This window comes from Carcharhinus amblyrhynchos, chromosome 18 (genome assembly GCF_965287045.1).
Source record: "Carcharhinus amblyrhynchos chromosome 18, sCarAmb.v2.hapA, whole genome shotgun sequence".
Taxonomy (NCBI): Eukaryota; Metazoa; Chordata; class Chondrichthyes; order Carcharhiniformes; family Carcharhinidae; genus Carcharhinus; species Carcharhinus amblyrhynchos.
Window position 1 is genome coordinate 49,985,956 of NC_137341.1, and position 12,708 is coordinate 49,998,663.

Here is a 12,708-nt window from a genome sequence, read left to right on the forward strand (position 1 = left end):
ACTCTACTACCATACATTACTTAGTGGGCCTCCCCACTGCATTGTCCCCCCACTTAAGGATAACCCTTTCCCCCAACCCCCTCCCCACAAGCATGACATCACATAGAATGGATTTATGCCAGAGTTTGTAAAATGATCACATCGCCATTGGAGCGCATACATAAGTACAGCGCCAGGAGGGAGAGTCATGTTCTGGCAATACCCTAACAAGGGGGCAGTTCCATGAGGGGCTTCCATTGGGAAGGACCATGGGGGTAGGAGGGGTCCCCATGTCTGTGGGCATGGGGATCACCTGTGTCTGTGGGGGGCATGCCCCCCTATCATGGGGGTGGTGGTCCCAATGTGTACTGGGGGGGATTCCCCCATTTGCATGTGGTGGATGGCATTGTGGGAGGATCCTGTGAGGGGGGCTCCTTGTTTATATTTTTATTTTTGTTAAATCGGGTGAGCTTTGAAAATAACACTCCAATCTATTGATGGCTTAGGGCTCCAGTGTGATATTGTGGGATCCGCCCCCAGCATATTTGTAACTAAGTTCCCAAAACATGTTGTGGGACTTATGGCCTCACTCATTCTGAAAACATAAAATCCCACCTGAGATCTACAGACCTTTCCATCGCCTGTTGCGATTCCCGTAGTGGGCGGGGTGGTAAAATTCCCACTATGGTATGAATAGCTGGTAATCCCTTTTCCCATCTGAGTTGATACTTAGTTAAAAATACAGAAACCTCTGCCCATCAGTTTCATGCCAGTGTGAATTCCCTGTTGGATCCTCTGCTGGTGCCCGTCGTGGTGGGTCAGAAAACCCGCTGGTGACCAACGTGAAGCTAATTTACGTCCTGCTCATAGGATGCAGATAAAGGCCCAATCAGAACCTTTCACGCACACCCATTTTCCCACAACACTGGTGGGAAAACAATGCTGGCACGAAACACCTTTGGAAAAATGTGGCATATGGAAGTCAAGTCATACCCTGAACAACACCTGGGGTTGTTTCTGGAGTTCAGGATGGAAGCTGCCTGTAACTCTTGACCTTGGAACATCACAGCAGTGGGTGAGGGGAGCATCTGGAGATGGACCTTCCAGATTCGGTGTCCTGATGGGGGTCCATCTATGAGCCTTGGAATGTTCCCAGGATATATGTCCATTTTCAGGAAATCCACCTTCTTTGTTTGTTAGGGGGTCAGTGATGTTGGGCACATTTTCACTATGGAATCCAGATACGACAGCGACTATGAACCATCAGTCCTGCCCTACCTTGGAATAAGGTTGCATAATTAATGAGGTTGGGGCTGGAAGTTTTTGCATGTTTTCTCACCAGCCTCCATGACGTGAAACATTCAATATTCCCGCCCTACCACGGGGCCTACTCCCAGAATGTCCAAGACATCTGCGCACTTTGCAGTAATGGCAGTCCAAAGAGCTGTTTTGTCTTGGGAATTAGAGCTCAATTAGTTTAAAAACATTCAGTGAACCTCAAAGGTTGTAAAAAACATTTACTTCATCAGACCAAAGAAGAAATTGTAAATGAAAGATAATTAACCTAATGGTTGGTATGAGGACAGCCCAGAACAGGCAATGTCATGATGAAAATGGGTGGAGTCTAAAGAAGATCTTTGATTTTGATTTATCTGGGTATTATTGCTGAAAGTTTTTATTTGCACTTCGGACCTTGTGTGGTTTGCATGTCACCAAGAGATAACCAAAGTAAGTGTTAGTTCCTTAGGCCTGCAATGTAAGCAGAGTTTTAAAAAAAAACTTCATCATTAACCCTGTGGAATATAGGTGAAACTTTAATTTTAGTTTGGATTTCGTGGGGGAACAGAAACTGGAAAATTAACTAGTTTGAAACAAGTAGCAGCATCTACAGTGTTCCTCAAGAGTTTTGTGCCAGGGAGAGCAACAAGTAAACTAGCTTAGAAGTATTAAAAATTAAATAGAACAAGGGACTGAGGGGGTTCCAAAGTCTAGAGATGGTAAATGAAAGTTTTACCTCTGTGAATAACTGAAGCTAAGAAGAAATCTGCAGATGACTGTGGTGTACTTATGGGTGGCCTATACAGAAGGACACCACTTTAAGATTGATGTATCTTCTTGGGGAGTGTAGGACGCAAACCTGAATGCATAATATACATAATAACAAACCATATTATTAAGTTAATAGTGCTTGCTTTCCTTAATTTGTTTTATATACAATAAAGTTAGTTTTGTTTTTACAGAATTGAAATATTGTGGTGTAGTCCTTTTGGTTAAAACAGACTATTTGGATTTCTCTTTCAATGTTAACCATCCCTAACTGGATCATGACACCCTGCAATTGACGCCAAGGAAATAAATGTGCAGGGAATTTCATTTGGTCACTCAACATAACTATCAAACAGTTGAACTTAAATGGTAATGGGAAGGTACAATTGAACCGGAAACTGCCCTGTTTTAATAAATCAACTATCTGCTTCATTCAGATTCGATAATCTGCGATTTGTTCATCTGAAGGAAATAAAGAAAGAAGACCTCCCAATGCTCCCTCAGGAGTTTGAAGATCTCGTAAAGAAGCAGTGCGCACAGGCTCGTAGTATCCTTGAAGACATGTCAGTATAGTATATTTTATGCAGGTGAAAATATGTACAAGCACAATAATCATTTCATCATTACAGTCCTTTTTGTTATTTGTTCGTGAGATGTGGGTGTCACTAGCTAGGCTGACATGTTTACTGCCCATCCCTAATTGCCCTTGAGTATCTGCCTTCTTGAGCCATTGCAGTCCATGTGGTGTAGGTATACGCAGGATACTGTTAGGGAGGGTGTTCCAGGATTTTGAGCCAATGACAGCGAAGGACTGGCGATATATTTCCAGTAAGAAGTCTCAAAACACCAGGTTAAAGTCCAACAGTTTATTTGGAAGCACGAATGTTCGGAGTGCTGCTGCTTCATCAGGTGAGTAGGCCCACTCACCTAATGTGGAGCAGGGCTCTGAAAGCTTGTGATACCAAATAAACCTGTTGGACTTTAACCTGATGTTGTGAGACTACTTACTGTGACCCAGTCCAGTCCAATGCCGGCATCGCCGTATCATGGATATATTTCGAAGTCAGGGTGGTGAGTGATTTGGAGGGGAACCTCCAGGTGGTGGTGTGCCCATGCATCTGCTCCCCTTGTCCTTCTAGTTGGTAGAGATCGTGGGCTGGGAGGTGCTGTTGAAGGAGCCTCACTGATGACTCCTGGGGCTTTTTGAGGTAAGGGGTGCCAACGAAATAAAAACTTTTTTTAACATTATGAATCTAGCTTCATCCTTGTGTAGTTGTGATGAAGTGAATGATCAGTTAAATTTCCTTCTATTTTGCCTGAAATTATACTATTACTCCAAATATAAAAGTAAACCCTGACTGGAACCTTGTAATCTTTTTGTTTTCTGCAATAGTTGTTGCCTCGACCGGCAGATTGTTTATTATAAACTCACACTAACTGGGAAAACCGAACAGGATAATGATGTAGTGGTAATGGCACTGAACTAGTAATCACAGGCTTTTACTTTGGGGCCAAGGGTTCAAATCTCACCTGATGGGATGTAAATTCAGTTAATAAAATTTAATTAATAAAAGAAATCTGGAACTGAAAGCTAGCCTCAGTAATTGTTACCATGAAACTACCATTGATTGTTGATAAAATCCATCTGACTCACTAACATCCTTTAGGGAAATAGATTTTCCACCCTTACCTGGTGTAACCTATTTGCTTCTTTTCATTAATCGTGGGATAAATTAAAAATTCCATTTCTTAAAGTGATAGTAGATCAAAGTGAACGGAATGTTAAATTATGCCAGCATAATTAAGGACCCCATACACCCTGGACATACTCTCTTCCACCTTCTTCTCTCAGGAAAAAGATACAAAAGTCTGAGGACATGTACCAACTGATTCAAGGACAGCTTCTTCCCTGCTGCCATTAGACTTTTAAATGGACCTACCTTGCACTAATTTGATCTTTCTCTACACATGGCTATGAATGTAACATACATTCTGCACTCTCTCCTTTCCTTCTCTATGAACATTGTGCTGGGTCCATTGTTGTTTGTCATCTATATCAATGATCTGGATGATAATGTAGTAAATTGGATCAGCAAATTTGCTGATGATACAAAGATTGGAGGTGTAGTGGACTGTGAGGAAGGTTTTCAAAGCTTGCAGAGGGATTTGGACCAGCTTGAAAAATGGGCTGAAAAATGGCAGATGCCGACAAACCAAGGTGGAACATACAAGGTAAATGGGAGGACACTGAAGAGTGCAGTAGAACAGAGGGATATGGGAATACAGATACATAATTCCCGAAAAAGTGGCGTAACAGGTAGATAGGGCCGTAAAGAGTGTTTTTGATACATTGGCCTTTATAAATCAAAGTATTGAGTTGGAATGTTATGGTGAGGTTGTATAAGACATTGGTGAGGCCGAATTTAGAGTATTGTGTGCAGTTTTGGTCATCTAATTACAGGAAGGATATTAATAAGGTTGAAAGAGTTCAGAGAAGGTTTACAAGGATGTTGCTGGGACTTGAGAAACTGAGTTACAGAGAAAGGTTGAATAGGTTAGGACTTTATTCCCTGGAGCGTAGAAGAATGAGGGGAGATTTGATAGAGGTGTATAAAATTATGATGGGTATCGATAGAGTGAATGCAAGCAGGCTTTTTCCACTGAGGCTATGGAAAAAAAAAAGCTAGAGGACATGGGTTAAGGGTGAAGGGGAAAAGTTTAAAGGGGATATTGGTGGGGGGGGCTTCTTCACACAGAGAGTGGTGGGAATGTGGAATGAGCTGCCAGATGAAGTGGTAAATACGGGCTCACTTTTATCGTTTAAGAAAAGCTTGGACAGGTACATGGATGAGAGGGGTGTGGAGGGATATGGTCCAGGTGCAGGTCAGTGGGACTAGACAGAAAAATGGTTCGGCACAGCCAAGAAGGCCAGAAGGCTGTTTCTGTGCTGGGACCCAGCACAATGTTCATAGAGAAGGAAAGGAGAGAGTGCAGAATGTATGTTACATTCACAGCTAGGTGTAGAGAAAGATCAACTTAGTGCAAGGTAGGCCCATTCAAAAGTCTAATGTTCTATGATTCTAAGGTTCTAACAGCATGCTTTAGTTTGTGCAAGAAACAGTACTTTTCACTGTATACTAATGTGACAATAATAAGTGAAATCAAATCAATTCAAAAAAGAAAATTTAAAATAACAAAACATTGTGTGATTAAAGGTCTGACTGATTGTGACTCCAGATCAGTAAGAAATCTCACAACACCAGGTTAAAGTCCAACAGATTTATTTGGTAGCACAAGCTCTTGGACTGTTGCTCCTTCCTCAAACTCCGAGAGCTTGTGCTACCAAATAAACCTATTGGACTTTAACCTGGTGTTGTAAGACTTCTTACTGTGCTTACCCCAGTCCAATGCCGGCATCTCCATATCATGACTTCAGACCAACTGCAATGTGGTTGACTCTTAATTGCTCTCCTCAAGGGCAAAGAGGGATTGACAACAAATGCCAGCTTTGCCAGAGACACTCACATCCCATGAAAAAGATTTAAAAATGCTATGAGAATGATCAGACTCATTTAAATCTGAAGTTTTGCAGCCAACAGATATTGGAGACTTGCACCCCATCAGACTTGGCTGGTTGTTAATAATTGTTGCAGAGTGATTGAAAGATTTCCATGGCTTGAAATGTAAAATAGAGGGAGTTTTCAATGGGGCTAATTTTGCTCCTGGTACCTCCCCCATTTCCTGTTGGGTGAAAGGTTATATAATGGCCAAATTCACAATGAAGGGCTTGCCACTCTGTTGCCAAGGTACAGTTTGCCACAATTTTAGAATAGTTTTGGATATAGGCATCCGAGGATCACGCTAGATATAGGCAGAACTTCATTAACTCTTGCCAATCAGGCAATGGAACACAATGCAGTGTTGATGCTGGAACACGCAGGGTCCACCATTGATATTGCACATGGGGCAGTAGGATCACCGGTTACCCTGTTGTAGAAAGGATATTATTAAACTGGAAAGAGTGCAGAAAAGATTTAATAGGATGCTACTGGGACTTGATGGTTTGAGTTATAAGGAGAGGCTGGATAGACTGGGACTTTTTTCCCTGGAGCATAGACGGCTGAGAGGTAATCTTATAGAGGTCTATAAAATAATGAGAGGCATAGATCAGCTAGATAGTCAACATCTTTTCCCAAAGTTAGGAGAATATAAAACTAGAGGGCGTAGGTTTAAGGTAAGAGGGAAGAGATACAAAAGGGTTAAGAGGGGCAATTTTGACACTCAGAGGGTGATGAATGTCTGAAACAAGCTGCCAGAGGTAGTAATAGAGCTGGGTACAATTTTGTCTTTTAAAAAGCGTTTAGACAGTTACATGGATAAGATGGGTATAGAGAGATATGGGCCAAACATGGGCAATTGAGACTAGCTTAATGGTAAAAACTGGGTAGTATGGACAAGTTGGGCCGAAGGACCTGTTTCCATGCTGTAAACCTCTATGACTCTATGACTGAAAAAGGCCACTGGTGGCCACAACAAAAATACTGAAGGTGAGAAGTTTCAAATGTTTTTGTGGAATCAGCAGGAGGAAAGGACAAGCTGCTGCCTGTGCAATTCATGGTCCTCATCACTCCTGTTCTTCCATTGCTCTGATTGACAAACAGCTAATGTTCTCGGGATCCGGGTTCAAATCCCACCATGGTAGATAGTGGAATTTGAGTTCAATCTAAAATATCTGGAATTAAGAATCTACTGATGATCATGAAATCATTGTCGATTGACAGAAAAACCCATCTGGTTCACTAATAGGTTTTAGGGAAGGAAATCTGCCATTCTTACTAATCTGGCCTATATGTTACTCCAGAGACAGAGTGGTTGACTCTTAACTGCTTTCTGAAATGGCCGAGTTCAAGGGCAACTTGGAATGAGCAATAAGTGCTGGCCAGCCAGCAATGCTCATGTCCCACGATTGAATTAAAAAAACCTAGCTTTTCCTTTAGATGAAATTGCTAATTCTTGTCATGGAAGAGCCGCTCGACTGCACCTTCCAACCAGTGAGCTGCCCATCGAAGCTCGCTGTCACTTTAATGTGGCTTGACCATGAAGTTGGCTTGAGCCTCTGTTGAAACTTTACCAGACAGAGCCCTAGGGATTGGCTTGTCTGAGCTTTCTGGAAGAGAAGTAAATCAAGATTTTATTTAATCGGGAATTTGCTTACACGCTTTAGAGAATTCAGTGTCAGTGGTAACATACAATCATTCCTTTGCCTTGGAGCTTAAACAGACTGGTTAATTTGTGATTGTAGGTGGGTTCCAACCTGTGCTTCTCTCTTCCTTACTCATAAAGAGAAGTGGATGCACCTGGTGCCACAGAACGATTGTGATTCCACTCAACGGGTTAGAGAATTCTTTGCATGTGCTGCCGCTATCATGTCTTTGCAACTCAGGGAGCGCGTTATCAAATCTTTGGAGGATCTCCTCGCTTTTTTTAATGTACACAAGGTAATATAGAAATTTTCTTGAATTGCGTGAATGTATTAATGGGCATTAAAATACACAATTTACTGAACAAATATTAGGGATGGTTTTGTTCAGCTGAACAGGCGTAGTGTTATAGTCATATTTGTCTATTTCAGTCATATTATGTGTAAAGTATATGTTTGTAACAAATGCTACACTGTTCAGCTTTGATAGTCTGGTGAAACTCTACACTAAACAAGTAGTTTCTTTGTGGTTCTGTTTGTAATTTGACATCACAGTAAGCACATTTTCAGCTGCTCACTGTATAAGTGAACCTGAATCCTATCCTCCCTTTAGGGAATTGCCATGAATTTAAATCTAATATTTGAAGAAAGATTTGTATTTATACTAGAAGATTGATGTACTGCAGCTAAAAGATGCATAGTGCAATATCTTGATGCCTATCTCTACTCCTAAATACAGACGATTGTTTGTCAACACTGGCATTTGTGGGGTCATGAGTCAGTGTGTATCTAATCCTTTGATTAAAAGGTCATTCAACTATGTGGGTGGAATGTGTGGCACATGTCCACAGAGACCCAGAGGCATAAAGAGAACTCCAATCAAGAATAACCACATGTGATGGAAAGCTGTAGCAAAAGATTCTCTGGTTTCCTGCCTGTCTAAATAGGGTGGTAACACCCTAAAAATTATGAGGCAATAAGTAGTTTCTTTGTAAACTTCTTAGGTTTTGAAAACTTAATCAAAAAATGCATTTTCCCAGGAATTGCTAGCAGTATCTTTTGCAGATGCTAGTACAGGCCTTTGGTAATGGCAATTATTGCTTCTGACAGGATGGAAACGATTTTGGAGAAGAATACAACGAGATGCGATATGTTAGGCCACAAATCATGATCCTCAAACTGAAAGTGGAAGAACCTAAAATCACTTTTGAACCAAGTCTGGATGAGTGCTGGGATCTAATTGATCGCTGCTTCAAGGAAATTCTTAAAAGCTCCGATGGGATTCTTAAGGTATCTAACAGTCTTAGTCCTTGGTTTTGTTTAAAGAAGCTAATAATGTGCTCAATTCTCTGTCTGGTGAATCAACTCCTGTTCCTACTTCTTAGAAATACAGCTTTTGCTGTTTGTGTACAGGTACAAGAGATTAAAATATGTGTTTGTGTGGCTGATTCTCTTGTACCTCACCAATGGTCCAATGCTACAGCTGCATAAGCTGTTCCCATGGTGCATTGAAGGTTTGACAGCATGGAAGATCATGTCTCGGTGAGTAAAGACCAATGAAGATGAAATGATTTCCAGAAAGTTGGGGAATCACCAATGTAACAGTGGAATCATACTCTCGGAATGACTGTGGTGAGCACTGGTCTTTCACATGGGCAAGGCAGCAGCTATACCATTTCATATTGAAAATTAATTACACTGGAAATTAGCTTCTGTTGTATAAAGTAGGAATGCTTTTTTCCCCTCTAATCTGCCCTTGGACTGTTATTACCAGTTTTTAGAAACTTGTTCTTTTTTGAAGCCTTTTCAACCTTTGGGTTCTCCCACCACCATAAGCCAGGGAGAGGAGACAGATAATCTCTTCTTTTCCAGTGTCAAACTGTTTAGTAGTCAATTGCAGGGATGTAATAAGTCTTCGGAGGCAGAAGTCCCTTCACCAAATTCCCTTTATTTACAACCCTAACAGCAGTACACAGGGTGCTAGTAGTTAGCAGTCTACCTCAGGGTGTTAGAATGCAAGAGCAGGAATGTACTTAGAATATAAGAGAAGGGATGTACTTCTGAGACTGTATAAGGCTCTAGTCAGACCCCACTTAGAGTATTGTGAGCAGTTTTGGGCCCCATATTTAAGGAAGGATGTGCTGGACTTGGAAAGGGCCCAGAGGAGGTTCACAAGAATGATCCCTGGAATGAAGAGTTTGTCGTATGAGGAACAGTTGAGGTCTCTGGGTCTGTACTCATTGGCACCTAGAGGGATGAGGGAGGTATCTTATTGAAACTTACAGATATCACAAGGCCTGGATAGAGTGGATGTGGAGAGGATGTTTCCACTGGTAGGAAAAACTAGAACCAGAGGGCACAACATCTAACTAAAGGGGCGATCCTTTAAAACAGAGATGAGTAGTTAATCTGTGGAACTCTTTGCCACAGAAGCCTATGGAGGCCAGGTCATTTAGTGTCTTTAAGACAGAGATAGATAGGTTTTTGATTAATAATGATTTACAACTCTAACAGCAGTACACAGGGTGCTGGTAGTTAGCGGTCTACCTCAGGGATTTTGGTGAAGGGACTTCTGCCCCTGAAGACTTATTACATCCCTGCAACTGACTACTAAACAGTTTGACACTGGAATAGAAAAGGCAGGAGAATGGGGATGAGAAAAATATCAGCCATGATAGTAAGAGTTTTTATAAATATATAAAAAGGAAGAGGCTGACTAGGGTGAATGTTGGACCCTTAGAGGATGAGAGGGGGGACTTAGTGGTAGGGGATGGGGAAATGGCTGAGGCCTTGAATAACTTTTTTGTTCCGGTCTTCACGGAGGAGGACGTGAATAGTTTGCCGGGTGTTAGCGATGGAAAGATAGTAGGAGTGGAGGGCCTGAATGACATTATTGTTACTAGAGAGGCAGTGCTCGACAGACTGGAGGGACTGATTGTGGACAAGTCCCCAGGACCGGATGGAATGCATCCAAGGGTTCTGAAAGAAATGGCGGAGGTGATAGTGGATGCCTTGATGATTATTTTCCAAACCTCGCTGGATTCGGGGAAGTGCCGGAAGATTGGAAAATGGCTAATGTTACGCCGTTGTTTAAGAAGGGTAGCAGGCAAAAGGCAGGGAATTATAGACCAGTTAGTTTAACGTCTGTTGTAGGTAAAATGCTTGAATCCATAATCAAGGAGAAAATAGCGAGGCATCTTGAGGAGAATTGTTTGATAGAGCAGACGCAGCACGGTTTCGTTAAAGGGAAGTCGTGTCTGACAAATTTATTGGAGTTCTATGAGGATGTGTCTAGGGGGGCGGTTTAGATCAGAGTTGAGGAGGAACTTCTTCACTCAAAGGGTGGTGAATCTCTGGAATTCTCTGCCCATTGAAGTGGTGGAGGCTGCCTCGCTAAATATATTTAAGACGCGGGTAGATAGGTTTTTGATAGGCAAGGGGATTAAGGGTTATGGGGAGAAGGCAGGAAAGTGGAACTGAGCCACGACAGATCAGCCATGATCTTATTGAATGGCGGGGCAGGCTCGAAGGGCTGGATGGCCTACTCCTGCTCTTATTTCTTATGTTCTTATGTTCTTATGAATGGCGGAGCAGACACGATGGACCGAGTGGCCTAATACTGTTCCTATGTCTTATGGTCTTATGCGTGTCAGAGGAACTGACACTCCCAGTTAAGTACAAGGCAAAGACTCCCTGATTGGCCCATCAGTTAGATTCTTAATCAGTGAGTTCATACCCTAATAGGCCAACCTCAATGACCTGATTGAAGCCATTACAAGGAAGATTTGCTCATTGTGTTTTTTAAAAAAACCCTTTCCCCTTTTTGCTTGTGATCTGTCATCAAGAATAACAGGGCTGCTCAACATTTTAATGATGCCCTCAGACTAAGTTGTTGGTGCATTATTTTTGTTTTCTGTGACAGGTGGAGTGTGAACTTTTTCCAGATATTAGAGACAGAAATCTCACCATTCACACAGTCAAAGAAGAGGAATCCTTAGTCAGTGAAATTATCAGCAAAACCCATGAAATCTTTAATGCGAATATCATTGGGCCACAAAGGTAAACCTGCATTATTTGTTTGTATATTTGAAAACAAGACAAATAGTCCAGCGTTATTTATGATATGGGTAGAATTTAACATTAGTGATAGGGTCTCAACACCAGCTGGAGAATTGGCGAGAGCCCCATGTTGCCTTCATTAGGCAAGGCTTGCACCGCTTGGATTGGCATGGTGGTACAGTGGTTAGCACTGCTACCTTATAGCACCAGCGACCCAGGTTCAATTCCAGCCTCGGGTCACTGTCTGTGTGGAGTTTGCACATTCTCCCTGCGCCTGTGTGGGTTTCCTCTGGGTGCTCAGGTTTCCTCCCACAGTTCAAAGATGTGCTGGTTAGGTGGATTGGCCATGCTAAATTGACCCTAGTGTCAGGGGGATTAGCAGGGTAAATATGTGGGGTTACAGGAATAGGGCCTGGGTGGAATTGTGGTCGGTTCAGGCTTAATGGGCTGAATGGCCTCCTTCTGCACTGTAAGGATTCCATGATTCAATGAAATGGCCAGTGTCAGGCATTTTCTGGGATTTTGGATCCTGGGGCCAGAAATCCCATTCCCATGAGCTTGGACCAACCAGAAACTGGCAGCTCTCCGTTGAGCTCATCGGGAGCAGTGGCTGCTGCCAGTAATGCACCCACTAGAGGCCTAGGGTTGATGAGAGATATGAGCAGCAGGTGAGTGAGGGTGAGATTGGGGTTATTGACTGGAGGTGGGAATCAGTAGAAAGGGCAGGGGGGCGACCTTCTGTTAGCCCCTTTCCCAGTGCTGGTGCCCACGATCATGCAATGAGTATGTTTACATGAGGGAAACGCTCCCCCCACTCCCCTACCCCCACCAATGCCCCTCACCTTGGAAGCCATCAAGCAACCCTGAGAGGAGTTTCCTGTTTAGAATCCCCATATGGTCTGTGTTACTTGAATACCAGTGAAGACCATTACTTAAGGATTAGAATTCAGGCTGCATGGTCATCCGTGAACCTGCCTGTCTTGGACAGTCGGGCAGAGACAGGAAGGTGGAGGGTCCCCACCCTGTACCCTCCTGGCCGCCTCTCTGCCTCTCTTTAAACTCGCTGCTAGGGGCAATGGGGTGGGGAAGGAACATTGAATTCCATTTGATAAGAGGAACCCTCATTTATGAATTTGATTAAAATACGAAACATGGATGAACCCATCTAATTTTATTCTATTATTAAGAATATTGCATTACTACATAGGATTAATTTCTGTTCTATCAATCTTGCCTAGTGTGTGCTGGGCATGGTTATAAAATACTGAGATAACCTTGATGGCACAGATAGGAAAGTAGGAGGCAGTTCAGCTCCTTGAACCTATTCCGCCATTCAATGGATCATGGTTGATTTATACCAACTCCATTTGATCTTTATCCTTTAATACCCTGGCCTAACTCAATTCTATTGATCTTGGCCTTGA